Consider the following 27531-nt stretch of genomic DNA (forward strand, 5'->3'; position numbering starts at 1 on the left):
ATAGAGTTAACATTAAGCCCATTTATTTCAGGGGCTGATTTACATTACAACAATTTTTTATTATCATTACTTGCTATAATGATTTACCATTTGGAGTCTAACGTTTCTCTTAATAGTTTATACATTTTCATTTATATCCTATTTGATTAATTTTGGTCTCTTCCAAAATCCCAATAACCAAGTGGTACAGAAGAGAAAGCTTAGGGGATTTTGTTTCTCATGGTATTCTGTTTTTCCAGTTTGGCCTCCTGTTTCTACACGGTGGAGAGAAAAAAAAAAAAATGTGGGTGAGGGAGAGCTCAGTACTGAAATTAAATGCATCATTTCTGAAAACTGGATGAAATTTCAGATAAAGGCTTTGTTTTTAATGCCTAGGAAAAAATTAAAATGTATATATTTTTCTCAGTCAGAGGCAAGACTGTTATGGTTGCAACCCCTGCCTTTTTATAGTTCATCCTGGGAGCTAATGAAGCGTTGCATATTGGTTTCAAATTCAAAGCATATGTAGTCACTGAGGCATTTTTTCTTTATATAGCATGATTTCAAAAGAAGCCCCAAATGTGGTCATCTTAGAAAATGTAATTTGGTCGAGAACTAAAGAACTTTTTCCCAGATGACAAAAACCTTTCCCTTTGAGTTGCCTCTGAGAACACAAACTAGCTGTGAAGTACATCCACAGCTCTCTGTGAAAAATGCACAGAAGCTGATGAAAATGTATGAAAGGACTGGTGTGTCAAGGCCATGAAGGGCATTGGGCAAATTTGGATAAATGTGTCCAGGTCTCACAGATTCAGAATCAGAAGTGAGTTAGAGGACAATGTAAAAAGATGTTGAGGAGGATAATGTAATCCAGACAACAAACTTAACAGCATTACCCATCCAGAGCCATCTCCGAAGTCATTAACGCTGTTGCCGGGGGTGTCTGCCAAAGAGCCAGATGTCATTCTGCCACAACTTGGCATCTGATGGTTGTCATTTATAAGAGGGAATCGAGTGAGGACTGTAATTAGGTGTGTGTTGAGTGGAACCCTTCCTTCTGACTCCGTTGGGGGCTTTTCTCGTGCTGAACACATGGAGGGCTTCAAAGCAGGGGAACTGATCTGCCCTTCAGATTCCTAAAAGTTCATGTATTTTTTTTTCCCCCCTGGGGAAATGTACGGCTTACAATTTTATTTTTTTCCTCCATGCATTTAGCATTTGTTGTGCTCTTTGGAGATGATAAGGACGTGTTCCTGGACCCCCCAAAAGCATACACCGCAGTGGAAGAATCATGCAAACAGATCAGTTATGAACACACCCTGGTAAGTGCTGTGTTGGGGATATTGGTTTAAAAATGGTGTTGTGGGGGCGCAAGAGAATGGAACAACACCTCTTTGGAGATTTGGGCAAGGGCTTCCCAGAGGAGGAGATATTAAAGGAAGAACAAGCATTTGGCGGGTGGGTGAAGAAGTGAGGGGGTGGGCATTCAAGCAGAAGAAATCACGTGTGGACAGGGATTATGAAATCACGGATGGAAAGGTCTGTTGTACTCTGGGAATGGTGAGGGTTTACACATGGTGAGAGTCTGAGGCATGAAGACATTCTAGAAGAGGGTCACCTGAGTGGGGCTGAGATGAAGAATATGCCTGCTGAATCTTTAATTCCTGCTTTTTTAAAGGATAGTTAGATGACAGGAGGTAAGTATAAACTCATGGTAAAACCCTTAAAACTTTAATAACAATAGTAAACGTAGCTCACATTTGAGGGCCTGCTTTCAGTTCAGAATTAGGCTCTTGCGTTCCCACCACAACCTTATGGAATTACTTCTATTTTTATTTTCATTTTACAAATGAGGAAAAGAAGAATGAGAGAGGCTAAATGGCCTGCTTAAGTTCATCTCAGAGGCAACCAGGAACGGGCGGGGCGGTGGGGTGGGCAGAAACCCTGTGGCCATGCTCTCAAGCACTGCGCTGTGCAGAGCTCCACAGAGTCATGTGGTCAGTACGGGCAGACTGTCTCCCCATTGGCTAGAGCATGTTATCTTCCTAAGTAGAGAGAACGTGGCCTAGCAGCTCAGCCTTCAGAGTCATTCATCCCTTTGTCAAGATTAAATCTAGAAGTGGTACTGAGAAATAGAGTTTTAAAAAAATTAAGAGGGAAATTATCTGCCTCATCTCAAGTACCTTCACTGCACACTGGAATACCTTGGAGGCATTGCCCAGACCAAAGGGTATTTTTTTGAGCTTTAAGAATATATTTAGTAATAGGTAGAGATGCTCATAATAAATAGAGTCATGAGTTCAAATAATGGGATATAAAACTACAGATACAGTATGACGTCAAATTTTCAAAAGGGTAAATATGAATCAGAAACACATACACATATATAGCATATATGCCATGGCAATGCTAAACATTCTCTGAATGCTAAGATTTAATATTTTTTGTATCTTTTTCTCATTAACAAGTGGAGTTTGTGTGAGCAGAAAACATAAAACACCAAGAAATGGAGAGAGTCTGTAAGAGAACATACTCCAAGATCAGAGGAGACTTAGAGAACCATCAGAGCAGTGGTGCCTGATCTTCCCTGAGAAGGTCAAGGCCTCCTGCAAATCAGCTGAGAAATGGGGAGCCATGTGCTATCAGGACACATTAGGGTCACTAGGAGCATCCCTCAGCTGCCTTGGTCCCTCTACATTTTAAAATGTTGAGGTTACTCTTTGAGTAGACTTTCAGGAGCCCAAAGCCCTTCTGAAACACCAAGGGAATCTTCTCTCGCCCACTAAACCAGGTAGACAACCTAAAGCTGAGGTAACAATTGGCTTCAACCATAGGGAGCTTATCTCTCATAAAAGGAGTCTGAAAGAAAAGGAGTCTAGTATCTCCTAGATAGACTCGAAGGTGCTCAGAACCCTGTCTGTCCACCTTTCTAATCAGCTCTGGCCTGCTTCCTTCTCAGTCCTGAGGCTGCTACAGCCACTCCAAGCATCCTGTTCAGGCAGGATGTCCAGAGACGGTCATGGGTCCACCCCTTTCTCATGATTTTAAGAACGAAGACACCTTTCCTAAAAGAGCCGGGCAGCCTCCTCCTTGTATGTTGTCATGTCCACTAAAGAACAGGTTTTGAATTGAATGCATTTTTTCAAAGTCCAGTTTCAGCTCCCCTTCTTTTGGATGTGAGCTGTTATAGACCTCCTGGAGGCCCAGTTTTGAAGCAGCTGACTAAGCAGAAATGTGCCCATCATGTGAGAGAAAAACAGATGAGGGCAAGGAATCCTATTCCGTCAGTCCGTGTGGCTATAGTCATTGTGGTAAAAGCTTAGCAGGTAGATTTTCTCTTTTGCTGTGTGAGGAACCAGGAGGTGATAGTAGATGCAGGTGAACACACCTTTGCCGCATGATTTTTCAAACATCTGCACACGGGTGCCTGGCTGGCTCAGTCAGTAGAGCGTGTGACTCTTGATTTCAGGGTCATGAGTTCAAGTCCCACATTGGTTGTGGAGCCTACTTTATAAACAAACAAACACCTGCACACAATTTGTTGGCTCTACTACAAGGTTTCTGACTTGGCAGCATCTATCATGGGAGGCATGGGGCAGTTTCTCTGCCTCCTGGCATCTGAATACTTTGGTAAGCTGAAACCCAGGCATAAGTGGCATAGACTATGTGCCACTTATTTACTTTGCAAGCAGCACAGGTGGTAGTGGATGAGGATAAACATGGGCCCAGCCCTGCTGATTATGATTCCAAGGCAGCCAATGGGACTGAGGTTGGACCTGAAGCAAGTGGGATGAATGAACCCTTTGTCAGCAGGCCAACGTATTTCCCAGTTGTAGAAGCAGGCCTACCCCAAAGCGTGTGGCCTTCCTGCCCTTTTAGAATTGCCTTTGCTCAAATCCCAACATTATGTTAGGGGAGGAGACAATGTTCCAGAAGCTATGGAATTCATTTTTTTATCCATGTGGTATCTAGGGATCTAGCCTGCCATCCATCTATACATGATGAGTCACTCTCCTGGCCAGATTGTTTACCTTTAATAACAAAGTGTCTCAACTGTTTTTCTTAATAAAGCAAACATGCCAGGCTAGATCCTATGGCGGTTAGAGCTTCTTGACATTGCAGAGGAGCAGGGACCGCTGCTGACGGAGAAGCAGATAGCTGTGTTGTGGAGGGTCACCTGAGGTGTCACCAGCGTGTGGCTGGCGGAGACCTAGAACATCCATAAACTTCATTCATCAGCAGCCCTCTTCCAAGCCACCATAAATAAAACAGCATCCAAAGAGAGAACAATGAGTTTCCTAGGGGGAAAAAAAAAGCGGTACTCTTTCCAGGTTTGATCTGAGGCTTACAAGAGCAGAATTCCAGTATTCTTAAAGCTCAAAGGGCTGCTAAAGGGGCCACATCAGATTGCAGAATGGAAGATTGGAAGATTGTTGAGTTCTCTCCAATTCTGCTACTTTACCCTTATTCAGGCAAGTATCATCTCTTCTCTGAGTTACTGCCAACCACCTTCTGACTCCATACTCCTGTCAATCCATTTTCCACAGAGCAACCAATGTTCTAAAAAAAATTTAAACAAGCATATCATGTCACACTCTTGCTTAAAATCCTTTAATGTCTTTCCTTATACTTAAAATGAAATCTGAAACCCCTTCCCATTAACCCTCAATGCCTTCCATGACCTGGATCTGTCTACCTTGCTAAGCTCATCTCATCCTATGCTCCCCCTTGCTCCAGCCACATGATTTTCTGCTCATTCCTGGAACAAAATAAGGTCATTCTCACATAACAAATTTTGCAGGAGCTCTTTTCCTCTTCTTAAAATGTACCCCCACTTCCTTGCTCCCAACACTGTTTGCATATCAGCTCTTTAGAAAGCCTGCTCATAATCATTCTACATAAAATTAGTCTCTAGTTCATTCCTTTTGTAATTTTTAATTCATTTATTTATTGGTGCTTATTTGCCTTTTTTTCTTATTTCTATAATAAGAGTATAAGTTCCAGAGTGGGGAAGCCATGCCTGTCTTATCCTTTTTTTGTGTGTCCCAGTCTCTGGCAAGGTGTGACTTACAAGACATTAATGCATATTTATAAAAGGAGCAAATGTATCAGTGAGTCAGGAGAAAAGTAGGAGGTAAAATCTTAACTCTTCTAAAAAACATTTTCTGACTATACTACCTGAAGTTATCATCGTAGCTTCCCTCCTTGTTCTTCTTTGCGTTATTATCATTGTTAATATTAGCTCCCATTTATTGAGTGCACGTTGTGAATGCTAGTCGAGGGATCAGATCTACTTAGTGATGTAAGACTTATTTTCTCTCCTGATGATCTAACTGAAGTGTAAACAATCAATGAGAAAAGAGAATTACTAGAGGACTGGAATTTTGAGGGGATCGTCATGAAGGATGCTCTTGGGATTTAAGATCAATATTGAGGGAGGAAGTAGGAAGTAGGAACCAAATAAAGAAGAGGTAATGATACTCAAAAGAAGGCAAATAGGAAGTTTGGAAAGAAATTGGAATATGTGAAAAGATAATGGGATTACAAATGCCATTTATAAATTTGGTTTGACAACAAATGTCTGGACAATTCTTGCTGAAGATATAATTTGTACCATTTATATAGCCATTAATCGCACCCTACTTTGTAAGTATCTTCATTTGGTTTCTTGAACCACAATTTGAATTGAGTTGTTTATATTATAAAACTGTTTTTCTTTCCAATGGGATTGTAAACGTAATACAATGGCCACATCCCATTCATCTTTATATCTATAGAATTTCAGATTATTTAAATTAGAAATCACTCTGGTTATCCTTTAGCTGTGTCTTTTACCTGAGAATGATGCTTCTCTGTGGCATACCTAATAAAAGATTCTCCAGCCTCTTGATAAACTTCTCACAGAAAGATTCTCAGAAGGCAGCTTGTTTCAATATCAAATGGTTTTTTATGGCAGCAAATTCTTAAATTTCTCTTCTCAACTTTCCATCATTAATCCTAGTTAAGTCCTCTGGAATTATATAGAAAAAAATTAATCCTTTTCTGCAAAATAGTCCCTTGCATATTTGAAGGCATAATTATTTTCCCTTTTGTCTGTTTTTTTTAGGCTAAATATTCCTATTTTCATTAGCTATTCCTCGCTCATAGTAGCACTTATGTTCAAATACATCTATTTTCTTAAGCAATTGCACAATTGTTGTAAGCTCCATGATAATACATACCCTTCCTGTTTTATTCATACTGCATTCATCTTACTTCAAATCATGGCTGGTATATAATAGGCAATCAAAACAATATTTGTTAAATGAATAAATGAAGGGCCAGGAGTACAAGCTTTAGCCAGTGTAATAAAGCAAGAAAAAGACATAGCAGGCATCCAATTGAAAAGGAGCAGTAAAACTCTATTCACGGACAACATTATCATTTATGTAGAAAAAGTACAGAATATCTAAAAAGATACTAGAACTAATATGTGAGCTTAACAAGATTGCAGGATATGAGATCAAGTCTACACAATTATATTTCTATATACTAGCAACAAACAATAGGAAATTAAAATTTTAAATATCATTTATAATAATATCCAAAAATATGAGAAACTTAGGGATAAATTTGACAAAAGATATGTAAAATCTTTAAACTAAAAGCTATAAAACATTATGTAGTGAAGTTAAAGTGAACCTGAATGAAAGATAACCACCTTTATGGGCTGGAATTCTCAATACTGTTAAGATATGAGTTCTCCTTAAATTGGTCTATAGATTCAACACTATTACAATCAAAATCTTGCCAGATTTTTAAGGAAATTAATAAATTGATTCTAAAAGTCCCATGGTAAATGTAGAAGGCCTTGAGTAGCCCAAACTTGGAAGAATTAAAAAAAAAAAAATCAGAAGGCTAACAATACCTGAATTCAAGACTTAGTAAAAGCTAGTCATCAAGACTTTAGAACTGGCTTAAATGTAGACAAATAGAGTGAAGGAACAAACAGAAAGGCCAGTATAGACCCATACATATGTGGAAAGTACCAAAGCCAAATACAGTGGAGTACGGATAATCTTTTTAACAAATTGTGCTGGAACAAAAAGATACCCATTAGCAAAACAAATGAACATCAAACCATACCTTAAACTATAAACAACAATGACTCCAAATGGATCATACATCTAAATGTGAAAGCTGAAATTATAAAACCTCTAGAACTCATGGGAGAAATTCTTTGTGACCTTAAGTCAAACTGATTTCATTGGCTAGACACCGAAAGCATGATGCATGAAATAAACAAAACATTGATAAATTGGACTTATCAAAATTAACCATTTCTAATCTGTGAAAGACACTGTTAGAAAAATGAAAGTCTTTGAAAGACCCTGGTAAGTAAATGAAAAAGTATGACACAGACTGGTAGAAGATATTTGCACATCACATATCTGGTAAAGAGAACTTGTCTTCAGAATATACAAAGAACCCTTAATATTCAATGATAGACAACCAAATTAAAAAAAAATGGGCACAAGAACTGACACTTCTTCAAAGAAGATACACTGATAGCAAATAAAAACACAAGAAAGATGCTAAGCATCATTAGTCACTAGGGAAACACAATTTAAGACCATAATGAGATACCTCAACAAGACCAGCTAGGTTGTTATAATACTAATCATACCAAATATTGGTGAAGATGTGGAAGAACTGGAATTCTCACATGCTCAGAGTAAATGGAAAATAGTAGAACCACTCTGAAAAAGTTTTGCTGTTTCTTAAAATAGTAAACATGTACATACAGTATTGCCCAAGAGAAATGAAAGCATATGTCCTACAAAGATTGCACATTGCATGTGAATGTCCAGAGCAGCTTTATTTGTAGTAACCCCAAACTGGAAACAACCCAAATATCCATCAGTTGGTGAATGAATAAATAAAATTTGGCATATCTGTAAAATAGAACACTATTAGGCAGTATATAGGAATGAATTATTAGTGCACATAACAATATAAATAAACCTCAAAATAATTATGCTGAGTGAAGAAATTTAGAGAAAAAGAGTATGTACTATAAATATTCACTTATATAAAATTCTAGAAGATGCAAATTAATCCATAGTGACAGAAAGTAGATGAGTGGTTGTCTGGGGTTAGAGTGTCAGAGACAGGAAAGGGGGAAATATTATAAAAGGGCATAAAGAAATGTTTGTTGGTGGCATATATCTTCATTTTCTTGACTGTGGTGATACTTTCATGGGTATACAATATGTTCAAACTTATCAAAATTTACACATTAGATGTGATATATTGCATGACAATGACAACTGTACCTCATTAAGACATTACAAAAAAAAAGAGAGAGAGAGAGAAAGAAAGAATACAGTCTTGAAGTCAGTTTGGTCTAGATTCAAGTTACACCTTGTCCACTCATGTGCTGTGTACCTTTGGAAAAATTATTTAACATCTCTGAGGGTCAGAGGATCAGATTTATCTTAAAATGATTCTATTAGAACCTTTTCAAACTTCATAGAAGTGATGTGAATGTACATAACAGGGTGTCTTAGGTTAGGGGTCAAGCTCTTCTGCCGGTGAAATTACATAGGCTCCACCCTCCCTGTTTGTATCCATTGATTTGCAAAGGGTTGAATGGTTTCCTGGGGAACATGATTCCTGTCCTCCATTGAGCTTCTGCTATATTCACTTCTGTCTTATGCACCGGCAAGGCAGTGAAAGAAGTCGATAGCTGGAAGGACAATGAGAAGCCCCTGAGGTGGAGCTTCCCAAAATGGAAGGAGGAATCCAGGTAGTGATGCATAAGGGAAAAATATTTGCCAGCTGGAGCAATGGAAGATACCAGAGCCCATGCTAAATCCAGCCACCCTGAAGACAGGTGTGCTTTCTGAGGATAGGAGTAACTGTGTGTGGGTTGATAGGACTGCCTCACTACATTATATACACTTTGGTGTCCAAGTGGTTTTATCAAGATGTATTCCCAACTGAATATAACAGAGGAGTCTATCTGACTCTAGTCAAAAACACGTCACCACAGCAATCAGGTCTTCAGTGTTGTGCACCACTGTCATGTTTCATTGGAGTGGGTGTGATGGATTTCCATTCCCACTGCTGGCAAGGAATGGCCAGTACTGATTCATAGATAATGTCAGCATCCTTGGACATGCTCCAAATAATTAAGGCATGAATTTTCCTCAGGCAAATGGGGATATTCTTCAAAAAAAAAAAAAAAAACAGCCAGGTATAAATTTTGATAAAACTACATCTGTAGTCATTGCAGGTAACAGCTAAGAAACTGAAGTTACAAATAAGAAAATAAAAGGTTGAAGGTGTTTTCCCATAGCATCTCACTAGATCATACCACATCTCCAAACCTAAAGGAACTTTTCATTCTTCATCTTACTCAACCCTTTAGCACCACTCAACACATTTGCTAGAACATAACCTTCTTGAAACATTTTTCTTGACTCCTAGGACACCACATGATCCAAATTTTTCTCCTACCTCCCTATTTACTTTGTTCTTCTACTTCCCCATCTACCTTTTTCCAAATGCATTTCTCCAACTCAAACTTGTCTACTGATCTCCACATTTTCATATCCAATTATCTACCCAATATCTCTGCATGGATAGCTCACAATATCTCAAATTTAATTTATTCTTTTCCCTCTTAACTTTTTCCCTTTCAGTCTTCACCATCCCACAATTATCCACCAAGTAGTGGATGAGACCAAGTCTTCACCATCCCACAATTATCCACCAAGTAGTGAGCTCAGAGACCTGGTAATCATCCAGAACTAGAAGTTCTCTTGTTCACTGGTCTAGCAACTATAGACAATAAGGTAATAAATTCATCACGCCTAATAATTATCAATAAATCCATATGACCCTTACATCTTACACCTCCTTCCCATGAACTTAAAAACTATCAGTTCTAGGAAATATTCAAGGAATCATTATAAAGTGTTCTGATATATAGTTTACAGCCTAACTTCTATTTCCTCAGTCCTCTATTCACCCGCACTGAAACATTTAGAGTTTTTATTTAGCTCATTTCTCATAAATACTGAATGTGTAATGTCACTTCTATTGGATTTTGAACCCCATTTGTGGCCTCCTGAGGCATTTTATTTTATCTCCTCTCCTTCGCTAGCAGCCTTGATGAACCTGCCTATCCAGGACTGCAAGTTCATTTCCAGAGGTAGCATTACCTTTAGTCAGTGTGGCCACTGGGGAGTGAACCAGGATAATTGGGATTAAACTGAAACAGTAGGAGGTTCAGGTTAAACACTAGGAGAAACATGTTGAGAAAGGGTCACTTAGACACAGGCCCAGTTTCCCTTGAGAATGTAGGAATATCTTCATTGTGAGTGTTTTACCATAGTCTGAAGCTCAGCAAGAGTCCCCATCTCACAGTGGGCAGTTCAGTTGTTTTCCCTCCTTAATGAAGAGATGAGAGGAGTCCATACTACTTGGGTGTGAGATTTAATACCATATGGAAAAGAAGCATTTCATGGCCCATCCTATGTAAAATCTCCCCTTCTCTTCCTCTTAAGCATCTACTTGTGACTCTGGAGAACAAGCTGGAAGCACCAGATTTATTACTAAAATTAAACTCCAGGGACGCCTGGGTGGCTCAGTCGGTTAAGTGTCTGCCTTCGGCTCAAGTCATGATCCCAGGGTCCTGGGATTGAGTCCTGCATTGGGCTCCCTGCTCAGTGGGGAGCCTGCTTCTCCCTCTGCCTGCCGCTCCCCCTGCTTGTGCGCACTCTCTCTCTCTGACAAATAAATAAATAAAATATTAAAAAAAAAGAAAACTCCATATCTGCTTTGAATCCTGGATTACACATTTGTTTTGAAGGATTTGTTTGAAGCTATTAGTCTATGACTGTTTTACAAGGCCTGATGGAGTTGTCTATACACACTTCGCACTTAGTTTCTGTTGATAATGCTGTTAAATGAAGTTAGTTCTCTAATGAAATCAAATCTCTCTTCCCCACAGGCTAAGGCATGATGCATTCCTCTAGCAGAATGGTGGTGTCTATCAGTCAGGGGATTTGTAATCAGATCTGCAATCAGACAGGTAAGAAGTGTTGGTATGGGAGCTTGCCTTATCATTACTGCCCCTCGCTTTCCATCTTCACTGGTCAGAGGCCCTGTGCAAATCAGATCAATTGACTGCATTCTCAATTGTTTTTCTTTTAACCCATCAATTCTTAATTTGGCATTCCCTCTATTGACACATGTCACCCTTATTGAGGGCTAATCATGTTAGTTTTAGAATAATAAATATATCACTCTGACATAAACAAATTAACATATTTAATAAACCCACAATAGTGCAATTCCCCAGCTTCCCCTGGCTTCACCTGTGGATTTGCAATGAAATTCATTAGAGGTGATGGGGAGGAAACAGCATCCTTCTTCATAGCTTTTATAGATGTTGAATGGATCTGAAGTAAAGATTACATGCTGGTTGCCTGCGGGCAGGATTGAGTTTGTACATACATTTTGTTTGGCCCACGTGATGCTGTCAAGAAATTTGATGGAGAGCCCTGCTTCTCTTGGTAATGGTTCAGAAGATTGAATTCTCCGATGAAACATTCTGATAATCTCTAACGGTAGTGCCTGGATTGGCAAACTAGATTTGTACAAAGGACAGAATTATGTAAAAAAAAAATTACAGATTTTGAGTGAGTTACAACTATAAACTGTAACTCAGGTTGTGAGTTTCAACAATAGCTGTTTCATCTATTGTTTATTCTTTGTTTATCCTATGGTTTATATCTTTTGATTTCATAATATACTTCTATTAGTATTTTTTCCAACTGGTTGGCTTCCTACACATTAAATCTCAGTTATATCCCCTTATTTCAACTGATGACTTACCTCCTTATTTTACTAAAAAGACTGAAGGCATCTTTTAGGAGCTTACTTAACTTTCCTCTTCTCCACTGCATCTTTTCTCTGTTTCTTGAGGATTTGTTTTATCCTCTTACAATTTCCTTCCATTCTGTAGCCATGCTTAGAATTCGCCTATCAGTTTTGTTTTCTTTTTTACTATTATTTATCTTATCGCCTTTTATTAATTAGTCAATAACTTAAAAGAAAACATTTATTGAACTCATATTTGTAGGTATGTTTCATCAATTGCCTGGTTCTATATCTTTATAACTAAATCAAAATGAAGATCTATAGGCAAATGACTTTTAAACCGTTAACAGTACTATAATGAGAAAGTACTTAGAGAAGATTCTTCAAGGAATATTACAGAAGGAGAGATGAGGGATTAATTCTGCCTATAGTGCATGGAATGTAAGGAGCTAGATATGGGGGATAAGAGAAGGAAGGAGAGCATGTAAGATGAGGCAGCTTGAATACATCCAGAAGTAGATTTACTGATGAAACTTATCTTTCACTGCCCTGAACCTGCATGAGTCTCTTTCAATGTATGCTTATGGCAACATGTTTTTGTATAATATATTTAACCCCTGTTATTTAAGACCATCTTCTCTTTCAACTCCAATATCCCCTCCAACATACTTCCCTTTCCCTTGGCTCAGGTGGCCTTGGAGAAGACACAGGCATTTTAAAGATACAATTAGGGGAAAGTTGACCTGGAAAAAGTTAGGGTTAGTGAGATATACTTCTGTGGTCTGCTGTTACATATATATGGGGCTACTGCCAGCCATCTCAGGGTAGGCATCAGTTCCAGGATATTCCTCCTACCTACTGTGCCAACTCAGCCAGAGCTGGGAGACAAAGGTGCAGGGCCAGAGGTCATATCTTGAGATGAATGTTTTCTAGATGCCTGATACTACAACAATGTAGATAGAGGAGGAGAAACAAGATTTAAAATGCGCAGAACCAGAAGTCAATTTGTGGAAAGTTCTTCCAGGAATTTGATGAATAAATTTATAAATAAAAGAGGATTTGATCTCATTGATGAGTGGTCAAAATGAAAGTCCTCTTCTGACAGGAATATACTCAATAATACCTCTTAGAACTTATATGAATTATACTAGAAATAATTTTTCCCAAATTTAACAACATTCAAATAATTGACATGAACTTATCAATAGTAAGTTGTAAAACTTCAATGAACTTTTCTAAACTATCAATTAAAACATTTTCATCCATGCTAGAGGAAAGCAACTCATTTTTGTATTCTCTCTACTGATGACAAGTTTACTAAATTGTTTTCGTATAAAGAAACAGAATATATGGGAAACCAATATTGAAAAAATTGTATTATAGAGCTCTGTCATAAGATTAATTCATAAGAACATTTTTTGATTCAGGAAACTTTGCCATATAAATTATTTTTGAAATTTATACTGTGTTGTAATTGATTTTCTCATTCTCATTCTAAATATTATTTCTCATACCTAAATTTATATTTATAAATTTGTTTATTTTTCTTAAAGAGGGCTCCTAAAATTATAGCAGCACAAGCCAGACAATTGTCCCACTCAAAGCAGGCAAACTCAAATTGGAATAAAGCAAATTCAATAAAGGGACATTTTTTTAAGTGTGGACAAGACATAGGGGAGCCATAAGGGATAATGCATCATATCTGCTATCTATCTATGATCAGCTCTGGCCCAGAAGAAGTGAAGCAAAGCAAGAGTACTGGAACCCAGAAGGAGAGAATCTTGTAGGGAAGAACCCGATGTGGCTGGGAGTTGAGTACTTTGTTTGGGGAATCCAAAGAGACCAAGATAACAAAACTGGGATGGGGTTGGGGAAACACATATGCAGACGCTCACTCCCTTTGCTCCCTCCACTCTCCTGCCTTACTATCCCACCTTCCTAACCCTACTATAGCACAGGGGAGCTTATGGAGGTGACCCAAATATATCAGAGAGCAGGAGGCAGAGAGCAAAGTAGACCAAGTGTATAAAATGGGTTTGAACAGATAAACAATAATATCTGGCTGTATCTATCATTGTGTACATGTGTATCTACATGTATATCTGTATGTACACATAACTGTACACACCTGTGTATGACTGTGGATTGTACACATATGCATTTACAAATAAAATGTGTTTGTGGTATATATTTACACTTGAAAATGAAATCACACCTTGCTTCCTGTTTATTACCTGTTTAATTCACTTAATAACAGACAAAAATTATGAACTCTTTTCTATATCACAAGCTTTTTTTTTTTTTTAAAGATTTTATTTATTTATTTGAGAGAGAGAGAGAATGAGAGAGAGCACATGAGAGGGGGGAGGGTCAGAGGGAGAAGCAGACTCCCTGCCAAGCAGGGAGCCCAATGCGGGACTCGATCCAGGGACTCCAGGATCATGACCTGAGCCGAAGGCAGTCGCTTAACCAACTCAGCCACCCAGGCGCCCTCACAAGCTTTTTTTAATATGACACATTTTCATAGGGATATATAGTTCTATGTCCTGTAGTGGATTTATCAGAATTCATTTAGTTTACTTCAATTTTTTACCATTATATAAAGACTTGTAATAAACATCCCGTAGATAATTTTTTAAACGATCAACAATATTTCCTTAAAATAGATTCATAGAAAATGTAATTACAGGATCAAAGGAGATTCCCATTTCAAGTTCATATGACCAAAATGCTCTCCAGAAAGCTTTTGCCTATTTACATTGCCATCATCTGTGTATTAGTTGCTATTTTTCCAACATCCCCACCAAGTTACATTAGAAAATATGTTAAAGACAGAGCTGAGTCTACTTCCCTACCATCTCTCACTCCTTAATGTTTGTAATCTGAAACTCTTCTCTTGGCAGTGAACAACTACTTCGTGATTTTGAATCCCAATGTCTGTGTCTCATTCTTATCATTGACCTTATAGCATTTGATATTATTGACTTTGAGCTCCTATTTGAAAAAAAAAAAATCCTTCTTTTTGGTCCCTTGATAAACTCCATGCTGATTTGAATCCTCTTTCTGTTCTTTCTTTGTCTTGCTTTTTTTTTTTTTATTTGTCATCCTCTTCCTGCTTTCTATTGGGTATGGTTCAGAGTTCTGTTGGCTGTTTGTAACATCTGGCACAGGGTTCAGAAAACATCCCAAGTTTCTCCCATTTGTGTGTCTTTCTTCTGCAATGCTCCCATTCTCATGTGAGCTCTTGTTATTTTTACCTGGAATATCAAGTGCCCTGAGTCGCCGCCCCCCGCCTCTAGTTCCACGTATATCTTCCTAAAATATTACTTGCTTAGAGAACCCTCCAGAGCAATAGCCAGTATCCTCTATGCCTGTCCCCTATCAAATGAAATATAAGCTGGCATTGGATAACCCTCTTCCACTCCCTCTGAACATATAGCCTACATTCCAGCCAGCTCCAGTTTTCTTTTCTTTTTCACCCACCTATAATTCTTTTCCTTATCCCTGCTCTTCAAAATTCTACCCTTCCAGTAAGACTTGACTCAAAGGCACGTTCTATAGGAATCTTTCTGTAGTCACTTCCGCTAAAATGACCTCGGTCTTCCGGGATGTGTAATTCAGATCTTTTTGATACTATAGCCAGTTTGGGAGGCTGATAACCTCCACAAGATTATAAAATGATTGAAAGCAGAATCACATACTGTTCATCGTCCCGCTAAGCATCCAGCATGAAGTTTTATTGCTGCTAGCTGATGAATAAACAATAATTGAGTGAAAGAACAGCCCTAGAGTAATTCTACTGAGACTTTGGGTTTAAGAACAGTAAGGAAGGGGTGCCTGGGTGGCTCAGTCATTAAGCATCTGCCTTCAGCTCAAGTTATGATCCCAGGGTCCTGGGATCGAGCCCCGCATCGGGCTCCCTGCTCAGCGGGAAGCCTGCATCTCCCTCTCCCACTCCCCCTGCTTGTGTTCCCTCTCTCACTGTGTCTCTCTCTGTCAAATAAATAAATAAAATCTTGAAAAAAAAAAAAAGAACAGTTAGGAAAAGTTCAGAAATAAGGTCACTGGCCATAGATCATCCCCAGAGACTGTCCTATGAAGTATCTGACTTAAGGAACTACAAAAATTTAAATTTCAGGTCTTGGATTAAGCAATGAATATGTCTGATACGGCTGTATTGGCTGCCCCAGAATTCCGAAAACTGCAATGGATTTGTATTTGACTTTCAAAGATCTAATAACTTACTCACATTTACACTGCTGAGCAATTCAAAGCTGAAGAAATTCTTAGAAGGTACGTGGCAACATTTGCCACATGCAAACACAGAACAGGCAGTTAACTTCTCGGTCTCCACTTCCAGGTTTGGTCTTGCCCAGAGGGGACGGACTTCATTGTCCCTTTTCCCCCAAGAGTGTTTCATGAGGAGAAGTTAAAATACATAATGGAAGCATGTCTTTACCACGGGATCACAAACAGGGAAGGAAAACCTCCTGCCCATCATGAACAACATAAAGGCATTTTATTTTGCCACTTTCACGAAGAAAGAAGAGATACAGCAGTGCAGTGTGGAAGGCACACAAATGATTTCCGAATCCCTTTTAACTCTGTGCATGCCTTTTCCTTCCTGTGTGATTTCAGACTAGTCATTGCACTGATTAGTGCCCGGTGTGAGGAGTGTACCACCTCCCCACCTCCCACTCCTACCTTCTAGGCTGGAGGCCCGCCAGTCGCTAATGCTGTGAGATCTTCCTGGCCTGGCTCAGACTCCCACACAATGAGACATCCTCTGTGCAATTTGTACAGCACCTTTCCCCAGCATGGAGATGTTGCACAACCCAGCCGCCAACAATGAGGCCGCAGGAGGCAGCGCCGACGGGCGACATCTAACATGTTCAGAAAACAACCAAAATTAAGCAGCAAAGCTCTTTAGACCAAGAGAGGCTTGTAAAGAGAGTTGTCCCAGGTAATGTAAGCATCTGCTTTCTCACTGCCCTCACAAGGACATGCCACGGGGCCAAACAGGCAGCCCTCCCCGCCCCAGGAGAAAGAGCTGAGCGCGATGGGGACCAAATCCATTTATTTTCATGTTGCAATGAAAATAACTGGCTAGTTTGGAAATCATACATGCTCTGATCACATTCCTTTTAAGAATACACAGCAGATTTTCTTACTCTGGGCGCAGCCAATTTAATCACATAGGGGAAGCTTTTGATCAGCCTCCCTACACAGGGATTCTCAGATGAATGTGGTTGCTCCGGTTCTGACTACATTAGGAGTTGCAGAGCAAGTGTGACCAGAGACTGAGTGCTGGGAAGGTGTAGGGATTTTCATGTGGAAAATTTGGCCTGTGAACTACAAAGACTATGCAGGTGGGAAACGACATTCATGTCTGGTCAGTTTTAATTTCTGAACCCAGTTTACAATCTCTAGGTCAACCACATGTTGACCCGCAATTAAACCATGCCACGGAAGGCCCCAATGGCACGAATACAGAGAAATCCCATTCTCTACAGTGCTGTCAGGAGCAGAACAAAATGGTAATTTTGCATTTGGTCCTGTTTGTCAGCCTGCATTTTAATGCATTTTCTAATATGACCACCCGATCCAGAACCAAACCCACATTGTTCTCCCTGATAAGCCTGGGGGAAAAAATTCCTCTAAGGCATCTTTCAAAGGGACTTATCTTTTTAGGTTTGCTGAGTTTCTGAGTGGGTGGAATAGGTTATGCTTTGCATTTCAAGAAATAGAACGAAATGCCACCGACAACACAGAATTTCAATAGTGGCATAGCTGGAGCTCAGAGTATGCTCTTCAAAGACAATGTGAGATTTGACCCACACCTGAGATGTGTGCCGTTATGACTATCAATCGGATCCCAAGTCATTGTTCTAAAATGATTATCAACACAACTCGTATTTGCTCAGTAGCCGTGATGGATTTTCATTGGTAAATGACTGGGGCTAGGTAGTGTTAGCTTTGTACAAGAGAACAAAAAAAAAAAAAAAAAGACTTTTTTTTTTTTTTTAAATTTTAGGTTTCTTAGCTGCTGTGAAGCCATTGTAGCTGGTGCGGTGATTAAGAGAATAGGCTCTGTAGGACAACAGACTGGGTTAAATCCTGGTTCCATCACTTGGTAGATTACTTATCCTCTCTTTGTCTCGGTTTCCACCTATTTGAAATGGGGTGGTAATAACCTCATTGGACTGGCGTGAGAATTAAACAAGATAAGTCATCTTAAGTGCTAAGCACTGTGCCTTCCATAAAAAGTGCACATAAATGTTTATTTCTATTATGATTAAAGCTCAAATTAATAATGATTGAGTACCTGCTAAGTACCAGCAACATTGCCAGTCTCTGTCTTTGAAAACCTTACATCGAGGAGGGCGGCGCATTCTTTCGCAGTCTTACCACTAACCATTTTACTATTGAAGCTCCCTCAGCCATTTCACTGGTGTACTTAAGGGCTTCCTTCCCTTATTTCCCCTGCTTCTGCATGCAGCCTCCTTCAACCAGGGGTTACTGCCTCTTCTGTAGCTCTATGCCCCTGTCACTCATTCAGCTCCTAATACCTAGGACCTTTTGTTACTGTATATATATTTTTTTCCTTCCATGTCTCTCTCTTTAAAGATTTAATTAATTAATTAATTTATTTATTTATTTATTTATTTAGAGAGCATGTGAGTGGGGGAAGGGGCAGAGGGAAGAGAATCTCAAGCTGACACCCCGCTGAGCGTGAAGCCTGTCACGGGGCTCTGTCTCACAACACTATCACGACCTGAGCAGAATTCAAAAGTCAGACGCTTTACTGACTGCACCACCCAGGTGACCCTCATGTCTCTCCTTTCCAACTAGAGTATAAGCTCTTGGAGCACAAGGACCTTATCTGTGTACACCACTTTGAAGTTTGTTGGGTGAATTTTCTCTTAAGATATAAGAGGACAGGAACTAGCTCTTAGAAAAATAAGTCTGTTGCTGCAAGTACCTTCCTAAGCCTAGAGAGAAATTAGAGAGCTTTGTATACCTTCCACCCACTCAGCCTGCTTCAGCACTGGGAAGGTCTCAGGCCATCCTGGAGAGATTGTCAAGATGGAAAGACTACAGAAGTGAGGGGAGGAGAGGATTAGAAAGACATATTTCAGCTCTTCACACTTGTGCTTTAAGCCTCTCCACAAAAGACCTCATTCTCCACACATGGAAAGAGAGTTAGGTTCATTATATGAAATTAGGAATTCAAGGCAAAGAAGCTATGAGCTGACACATAAAATCCTATCACCTATCATCTGTCTATCTATCATCTATCATCATCTATCTACCAATAGTCAGTGCCTCCTGTCGGAGTCCATGCAAGAGTACAGCAAAGCTGAGGGCATGGTCCTCTTTTGCATTGTCCTGATCATCCTAATGAGAAAGCCATTTGGACATAAACATAACTAGGGCTCCGATTCTTACAGCGTGGGTCATTGCTCTCAGCAGTCGGCTGAGAGTTAGCTTTGTACAAGAGAACTAGCCTTCTGCGCCTACGGAGACTCTGCACTCTTGCTTTCACTGTGGTGCCGCTCATGCAATCTCTGGGAAACAACTGCAAGCTTGTGGGTGATGGACCAGACGTCAGCGGTGAGGAGTGCATTTCCAGTGTGTCTGCCACTGTTTTCTTTAATGATTTTTCAAATGAATATGGTCTCCATCCTTCCGTCCTTTAGACCGTGTATGTTGGGCTTCAATGATTTCAAAGCTAATGGTAAAATATGCACTATGCGGCACCGCTCTGCCGAGGAGATCTGAATCATTATTTGTCCTCTTCCTCTGGACAGACTGTAGGGTTAAATGGCTGGGGTTTTGAAACAAAAGATTTATACTCCATTTTCTTTGTGCTATCCATCCACGCCTTCTGTAATAGGAGCTGGTTGGAAAGCTCTGCATCGGGATTGTCATTTCTCTTGCACGGTATATATTAGAGTCCAAACGACCTCTATACCATCAAGGTTCCACAAACCTTAAATTTAAGCTACCTGCTCTACCAAAGTACCTAAAACAATAACTTTTTTATGTTGCAACAAACATTACATTTAATGAGTACAGTGCACATGTAATGATACAGTGAATCAGTGTGAAGCCTCAAATAATGATTTCTGTTGGCACTATAAAAGGAATGTAATTTTTCTTGTTGAAATACCATTTTTCAGTTACTGCATGAGTGATGTGGTAATTATCCCCTACACCTGGGATTTAAATCCAATCCTACAAGCCCATTTTCTGTTTGCAAGCTGTCAGGCTGATGCATAGGCTTTGTTCTTATCTGGCAGTAGGCAAGGAATCGGTAATTCAGAAACAACAAAGCCACTGATGGGTCATCATGTAATCTGCACTGAAAATTGCAATCTGTAATGAGATTGGAAACGCAGATGAGGTGACTAAAATTGATTACCTACCATATCTGAAAATTTCAATTTTATTGCACAAATATGATCAAACTAGTCCATAAGTTTGGGGATTAGTTGAGAAAGAATAAAGATTACTTTTAAATTAGGTGAATGCAGGTAAGTTATTTAAATGTAAATTATTTGCTTTATAGCAATATGGTTGGTCTGCAGGGTGATTCATACAGCCACATATTTTAAGTTCCCTGATGGCATCATTTCTGCCTGGGAGTTCCAATTAGAGATGACATATACACTTTCAACTCTTAAAGAGAGTCTGGCAGAGCAGACCATGAATGAAACTCACGCCAATCCCCAGACCATAAAAATTCACCTTCATATGCTTATGATGGAAAAAAAATAATCATCTAGAAGTCTTGGGAGCTTTAAGAAACACGCGGCAGACTGTGCTTGGAATATTTGTAAACATTTAGCCCCCACTTATACTATCTTCCGAGGGGTCGGGCTTTGTGGGTTTAGCTCAGGAGCCAGGATGACAGACTCACAGCCCCCTGCTTCCCACAGAAATATGGACTTCATATAATCTCAGAATTGTAGGAGCTATTGGTAGTATTCCAGTCCAACCTCCAACCTCCTATGAACATCTCTATTTCTTGTCAGTCACACGATGATAAATCTTACCACTGGAAATTTGGCAGAACTTAGCGATCGTGAAACAAACAAACAAAAATCATCATGATGACAAAATTCAGCAATGGGTAACAATATATTCATATTATGCCACCAAAATATTTTACTTGTGAATTTGGCTTCCCGGAAAGTAACCACTACAGCAGCAAGACAGAGCCCTGAGAGATCCATTTCTGCTTGCAGGGAACATCCTCTGGGGAAAACCATATGCCACCCAGGCTTAACTTGCCTTGTCTTTTTGGGGTGCTAAGGCAAAAAAATATATATATTTCCATCTGGTGGGCTATAATTGCTTCTTCGGTAGCTGCAAAGCACTTTTGGAAGTGTTGTTTTTTTTTTTTAATAAGAAAAGAATTCCCCTCCGACTGTCACCCTTGTGATCTGTACTCATAAGCACAGTTGTTGAGGAACTGAAAGGACGTCTTAGTGAGCAGCTGGGTCACGTGCTCAAAATTACTCTCTAGCGTGAATTTCCTAGAAGTGCCTTCAGAGGTTCACTGGTCTCCTTCCCGTGTGTGCAGTCTTCTTAGGCTTTTTTTTCCTTAACCATCCCTATTCAGAAGGGTCCTTCTTAGGAGAAATATTTGGTAGTAGTGGTAGGAAGTAGGTTTGTTTTACTTTGTTTTTGCTTTCAACTTCTTACGTTGTGACTTTCCTGTTCAGTTCTCCTGAGAGCCAAAGTCCAGTGGCAGCTGATGCAGTAAGTAGCCACTGACGTTGATCTGCAAGTTCCAGAATGAATGAGGCTCTAGTGGTACAAATTAATATTTGCTAGGCTTTATGTTCCATTGTTATTTAACAATCATGTATGCTCTTCCAGAGGAGAAAGGAAAGAAAGAAAGAAATTGCTTATTCATTGATGAAACAGTGTAAAGGTTTACAATATTCCAAGCACCATCTGTATTCATGGAACTGCTTTCTTTATTCTTGCTCTTTTCCGTTTCAAATGTTAAACCCTTTCCTTCTGCAATGAACTCTCTTTCTCCTTTACATCCATTCCTCTCCTCTGAAAATCTCAGTCTTGCCCTACATGAAGATTTTGTAATGCTTCTCATTTCTGGCCATGCAAATCTCACATTCGAAGCATGTAAGCAAAGACAACGTCTGTTGCCCTTGCTTCCACATCACCCATCTTCTTCCTCCCAATACAGATCTGACTCCCAGCCTCTCTTTTTTATTGAAACTGTTTTCTTCATGAACGCTAGTCCAAGCCATGACAGTCTCTAGCCTTGCAGGGTCCCAAAGGGCCTCTCTGCTTCCCATATCATGCATCTCTAGAATTCATTCTCCATAAAGCTGTCAGAGTTTCCTTTTAAAACATAAACCTGACGATGTCACTCTTGTGCTTAAACCTCTCCAATGGCTCCACGTCACGCTGAAAATAAAATGCTGGCCTACAGTTTTATGGTCTCTGCCGATCTCATCTCATACAATTCTTGTTCACCGTGCTAGAGCCAGGCTCTGCATCTTTGAACTCAACCAGCATGCTCCTGCAATATGGTCTTTGCCACAGTTTATCTGCTTTGTATTCCTGGCTCCTTCTAGCCAGCTTGATAGCATCTATAATTTCTGGTACTCCTTTTGTTTATTTGTATTGTTATTTTATTTTTTGTCTTCCCCAGCTCAGTGTAAGTTGCATGAGATCAGGCACCTTGTTTGTCTGCCTCACCTTTGAAACCCGAGCTTTGAAAATTGCATGGCACACAGTATGCATGCAGTAAAGATGTTAGAATAAATACCAGCACTTATCTCCCACTTGTTTTGGCCAATTACCTTTTTATTTATTTTATTCAGGAATCACTTTTCCATATCTTAATGCAAAACTGATGCTGTTGACATCTCCCTTCTTGAAATTCTCTTGGCCTTTAAATTGCATATTATATATTCTGGTTTTCTTTCAACTTGTACAATTCTTTCTCTAGTCCTCTAATTAAAAAGTTGAGTTCCCCCAATCTACATAATTGTCCTTTATCTCTTTCTCACTGCCTTTCTTGGGTATTTCAAATACCTCCATGAATCCAATGGATATATCAAAGGAAAATTGCACTATATAAGCAGCTAAGAAAGACTTTATTCAAAACCATTGGGATAGAGGAGAAATATTGAACTCAACTCTGTAGAAACAGAAGTCAAGAGCATTTTAAGCATTTTAAGCACTGGGGTGAGCTAGTGGAAAAGAACTTGAGAAAGACAGTATTAGTGGGAAGGTTGATCAATGTGATTAGCCCATCTGAGTTGGCTAATTGGTGCTTATTGAAGTTAGGCTCATACCCTCCCATAGAGACTGAGAGATAAAAGCACTTGTTCTTGATGATTCCATTTCAAAGGGATGCCTCCCAGGTCCTTGAGAAAGACATTCCTGGGTTATAAAACTGGCAAGAGGCTGGGAGAAGATTTACATCTCAAAGGGGCAGAGAAAGAATTTACAATTGCAGGTTTCTTAAGTAAATGCCCTAAGAAAAGGGAGATCAGGATCTTTGGAGTGCAATAAATCCATCTAAAGTTTAGTCAAACTGAAGAGAACATCAAGAACATTTGGTCAGATGCATTTATCAGGTCATCTTCTGCATTTGGATGTTCAGGCCTGATGTCCTTGACATGCTCTGATCCTGCCCTCTCAGTTGCCTGCTGAATACCTCTCCTCAGAGACCCCATGTTCACAACAAAGTCTTCATGTTTAAAACCAAATCTTATTCTTTTTTTTTTTTTAAATTGAGATGTAATTGACATAAAACACTATTCGTTCTAGGTGTGCAACATAATGATTTGATACATGTATGTACTGCGAAATGATCACTGCAAGTTTAGTTAACATCCATTGCCACCCCGTTACACATTTTTTTCTTGTCATGAGAATTTTTGATTTCCTCTCTCAGCAATTTTCAAATATACAATACAATACAATATTGTTAATACGGTATTGACTACAGTATAGTCACCATGCTATACATTATATCTCTAGGACTTATTTATCTTATACCTGGAAGTTTTCACCTTTTGTCCACCCTTACCATTTTGTCCATTCCCCACCCTCCACTTCTAGTGATCACCAATCTGCTCTTGGTGTTTATGAGTCTAGGGTTTTTGTTCGTTTGCTGAAGATTCTCCATATCAGTGAGATCAACAGTATTTGTCTTTCTCTGCCTGACTTATTTCACTTAGCACAATGCCCTCAAGGTCCATCTATGTTGTCCCAGATGGCTGGATTTCCTTTTTTTAATGGCTGAATAATATTTATACACACACACACACACACACCCCCCACATCTCTTTAGCTATTTTTCCATCACTGGACACATAGATTGTTTTCATGTCTTGGCTACTATAAATAATGCTGCAGTGAACACAAGGGTACAGACATCTTTTCAAGATAATAATTTCATTTTCCTTAGGTAAATACCCAGAAGTGGAATTGCTGGATCATATGATATTTCTATTTTTAATTTTTTGAGGAAGCTTCATACTGTTTTCCATAGTGGCTGCATCAACTTACATTTCCACCAACAGCACACAAGAGTTCCCTTTTTTCTACATGGTCACCAACAACTTGTTATTTTTTGTCTTTCTGATAATAGACATTCTAACAGGTTGTAAGGTGGTATCTCATTGTGGTTTTGATTTGCAACTTCCCTTATTTTCTTTTGAAATGATTCCTACATTCATTATTTTCTTTTCATCTTCATTGGCACTACTTTTATTACCTGTATGCCATTTTAACCACTTTTCCTAGCTTCTTTCCTACTCAAATTGGTCCTCTGATAATTTTCCTAAAATACTCTTTAAGCACAACCCTGTTCTACAAAATCTTCAATGACTGTTCATTGTATGCATGGTCATAATAGTATCCATTCTAGAGCTAAAAATATTCCTTAATGCTCAGGATATCAAGACTTCATAATTATATAAGAGACCCTACTGGTTTTAACCATTAGGGTGCTTGCAGAATTCTTGAAGTAGAAATAATTAAGTAAGAAAAATACTAACAGGAGGAGAAAATGGCCCTATGTATTGGAATGGTGGCTTTACAATGGCATAAGTGATATTAACAAAAACAAAGAGTTTAAGAGAAGAGAGAGTATTTCCATTCATGGTCTTTAAAAAGTCTCCATTAGGTCAGACCTTAGTATTTAATCTTTCTGTTGTCCCCAGTCCATCTGGGTTATCTTCTAATGCTTCCCACTACCTAAATCAAAAGCAACTTTTACCTGTTCCTTTATTTCAGATATAGATATATAGATATGTAGTATCTATATATCTTATCTTGCAAAATGACTCCTAGAAATTTATTCACTGGTCAGTCCAATCATATGACTATGAGATGCAATTACTCGTAAACTTGCTTACAAGTAAGGAGAGGGTGGTAAAATCAGCTACTTATTATGCTTAGTCAAGAGAAAATTCTAGGATTACTAATGTGCCTCACAGCACCAATTGGCATCACAGATAGTCATGGGAGAAAACATGTAATTCAGAGAAATACATATTTCTGTGCTTTTGCTGACTTATCTCCTCAGACATTTCTGTATTTTAACCAGGACATTTTCTTTGTTAAAATACTGACTTTTATGGTGAAAATCAGGATGCACATGACATTCTAGGCACTCAGAATACAGATGCCAAGTTTCTCTATTTGTGTATATGGGTTAAATACTCAAACTAAGCCTAAGGAAAGGCAGTTACAGAAATTAAATTGGTCAGTGTGTAACTGGCTAGCTCCATTTAAGGATGAGAAGCCTCCTAGATTTGAAAACACTCTTAATTCTGTCAATACAGAGGAATTATCTATTCTGAAGTAGTGATATTTTATGAAGTCATTCTATATATGTAATCAACTATAATATCTAAACCATTTTGCATTCATTAAGCATTGACACATTTCATTATATTATATTTTATTATAGAATAACATTCATTGAAAGACTTAGTGATTGTAACATTCATTTTCAGAATTTTAATATTTCAAATATAATGTGCTATTTTTCAATTATAAAATACTAGGAATATATCACCAAATATATCAGACTCTTTTTGTAGTTGTTTAATATTTTATTAGTTTAGGTAATACTAACAAATAGAGGCTGAGTCTTGGTGACTGAATCCAATAGAAATTTATTTCTTACTCAGATAAAACCCATTCAACAGTAAAACCACCTTCTAAGGTCAATCTAGGCTTTGATATCAAGTCTGCTGAGTAAAAGAGAAACTGTGGAGAAAGCACACCCGCTTCATAAATGTTCTTACCTGGAATTGACACAAGCAGTGACTGGTTACACAGCCCCAGTAGGCTTCAGGGACATAGGAAATGTGCTTCCTGTCCAGGCATCTGCTTTCCAGCGATTCTACAGCTCGAAACAGGATCATAGATCTTCTGTATCCAGCTAGCTAGTCCTGCCACAAATCCTCATATTTAGGTATTTAAGCAAAAATCTCTGACAACTTAGTTATTTACATCTTAAAATAAAGATCCATGACTCATTCAAGTTATGCAAAAGAACACACATTTGCACAGATTACAAGTTTAGATAGACCCATCACTGTATAGTTTCATTACTAAAAGCTTATGTTGGAAGAATAATTCTTTCTTGAATGTGAAGGCTTCCAAAACTGGTATTCAAATTGATACAGGTAATTCTGCAATAGAATTTCCATCCACATAAGAGAAAACTAAAGAAAATGAAGAAATTTGGATTTTTAAAATAAAATGTGTAGTCCATTATGAGCTTTAAAATGTTTCTTTTCAATAAATATCTCATTTAAGTTATAAAGTAAGAGAGGGGATTATTTAAAGTTGGAGTCAAAAGGAAATATTTGGAACTAGCGCACTGGTTGGGAAACTATGGCCAACACAACAAATCTTGCCAATAAGCTCTGTTGTAAATAAAGTTTTATTGGGACAGAGCCATACCTATTCACTTACATGCTGCTTATGACTACCTTTACATATTGCCTTTTAAACATAATAATAGCAGAATTAAGTAAAGTTTGCAAAGTCAAAAGTATATACTATCTGGCCCTTAACAAAAAAATTGTGCTTACCTCTGTACTACAGGAATAATTCGCCTCACCTTTCCACCTGACTAGCATAAAGGAAGAGGTTTATAAGCATCTAGAAAATTTTGCACAAAAATGCTTTCTTTGAATGATGACATGTTTGACTTACTTTGTTTTTAATATCACACTTTAGAAAAAGATCAAAGAATATTATTTTATTTTTCATTTTAGTGACTAATTAAATTCCCTTCATTTTAGGTACCACTTATCTTGTTTTTTGGAGAATACTTTATCTGCTGAAAAATTATATCAGAAAGATAACATACTTTAACATGTATTATACATTTTTGTTTTCATTTTAAAATTTGCAGTGTGTTTATTCATTTTGTATTTAAATTGTATTAGATATTTGGTTCAGTAAAATATTTATAAATTCTAGTCAGAATATCTATTATTCTCATTAAGCTCAGTATTTTAATCACTAGAAAACCCACTATTCCACTGAGATGGATGTTTGAATTAAAATTAAAAGAGGTATTAATCCAGTTACTTTGAAAGCACCTATCTATTCATTCAATGAGTCTCTGACGAACATCCATTCATCCTTCAGGAAGCTTCTAGA

General features: G+C 38.5%; 1 long non-coding RNA gene across 1 annotated transcript; it reads right to left on the reverse strand.

Moving 5' to 3' along the window:
- LOC145723272 (uncharacterized) lies at positions 1 to 26343 on the reverse strand. Its single transcript, XR_014148198.1, has 3 exons — positions 26160 to 26343; positions 5815 to 5989; positions 1 to 4539 (listed from the first exon to the last, which is right to left on the reverse strand). It is a non-coding gene; the product is annotated as an uncharacterized LOC145723272 (long non-coding RNA).
- Between the last annotated feature and the right edge of the window lie 1188 nt (positions 26344 to 27531).

Source organism: Leptonychotes weddellii, chromosome 9 (assembly GCF_054177405.1).
Source record: "Leptonychotes weddellii isolate Sample4059 chromosome 9, ASM5417740v2, whole genome shotgun sequence".
NCBI lineage: Eukaryota > Metazoa > Chordata > Mammalia > Carnivora > Phocidae > Leptonychotes > Leptonychotes weddellii.